Here is a 1,722-nt window from a genome sequence, read left to right as displayed (position 1 = left end):
ATTTAAAATAATTAAAAATAACAGTACATTATACAGCCCCCCTTTACATTGCACAGCCCCCTTCACATTACACAGCCCCTCCCCCTGCACAGTACACAGTCTCTTTCATTATACAGCCCCTCTATACATTGCACAGCCCCCTTTACATTACACAGTTCTCCCCATGTACAGTACACACCACTTTTTATTATAAAGCCCCCTTTACATTGCACAGCCCCCCTGCACACTCAGGAGACCCCCTAGTCTCCTGGGACAGCCCTGCCAGCCTACTCTAAAGTAAAAAAAAAAATCACTGCCAGCCCTTTCCATAGATGCTTCCTACATTGTTTCACGGTCATTGTAAACCGATGCCTCTAAATACCTTGTTAGCTCGGTTCCCAGGGCCAGAAGAGGCGGAGTGGCCGGCCTGACACCCCTCCAAGGTGTGGCACTGGGGGCAGAACGCCCGATCCCTGCCCCCCTCATTGATAAAAAAAAATATTAGCCTATAACATGCACTCACTGTTTGCCCTATATTTTCAGGGGAAAATTTGTGTGTTATACTCTGATAAATACGGTATATCTAAATAAGGTGGGGGAAAAATATTTAACATTTTGCAGTTTACCAGTCTTTTGATGTGGCGACATCATTAGTAAAAAATTTTCAAGCTAAGTAAATTTTTGCAAATACAGAAAAATACCTATTGACCTTGCCTTAAAACTTTTGTCCTAACTCAAATCTTTAACTTTTCACATATTTATTTGTAAAAAATGTTTAAAACCTTTTATCATTTTCCTTCCACTTTACAATTTTGTGCCACTTTGTGTTGGTCTATCACATAAAATCACAATAAAATACATTGTACATTTGGTTGTAATATGACAAAATGTTGAAAATTTCAAGGGTTATAAATACCTTTTCAAGGCACTGTGTCCTGGCCATTGAAATAAATAAATGGTCAAGTGCTAAATACGTCTAGTGTTTATTAGCATTTACACGTGTTTAGGTGTGTCCAAACGTTCCCCTCCTGGTGCATTCAGATGTAAAACAGGCATTTGACAGCTGCAGTGTGTATGAGACCTTAGGCACAGTAAACAATTAGTTCCTTTTTTTCTGTAAAGAAATGGGAACGATGTACTATTGCTGCAAACAGGATTTCTAATATAAAAGATAATAATATACTCATGCGCTGCTAATTATATTGTGTGAAATAAAAATATGTGTGACGAACTGAAGCAACCAACGATCAAGTGCACTCTATCACTTAGACAATAGTAATAATTCCTTAAAAAGTGGTGCGCTGTTCTTTTAAAACTCAAATAAATCACTCTGTGCAATATATGTGCATAATAAATGCATTCAAATAAAAAAATCAAATGTCCTTATGACCACATCTTTGTGATATATCATAACAAATTAATTTACAACAGTTTGATGTGAACCACCAGTTTGTAAAAACATCTAAAATTACCAGGTTGTTCAATATAACAGTGAGAAAAGTGCATTTTAAACATAAATATCCATGTTAGAATGATAAGTGCTTCAAAAACAGTCCACACTTTCATTAAATAAAAAAGAGTGAATATTCCAAATTGCTCCAACCACCAATCACATTTGGGCGCAGTGCGCGCTCTTTATGTATTGACCAAAAAAGGTCTATAATCTCAGTTTTGTAAACAATAGTGCTGATCCACCATGCACCTCTTTGTTTCACCTTCACATGTATTTATCCCTTAAGGGCC

The sequence above is a fragment of the Pelophylax lessonae genome, assembly GCF_965119305.1.
Source record: "Pelophylax lessonae genome assembly, chromosome: 1".
NCBI lineage: Eukaryota > Metazoa > Chordata > Amphibia > Anura > Ranidae > Pelophylax > Pelophylax lessonae.
Note: the sequence above shows the minus strand (reverse complement) of the source record.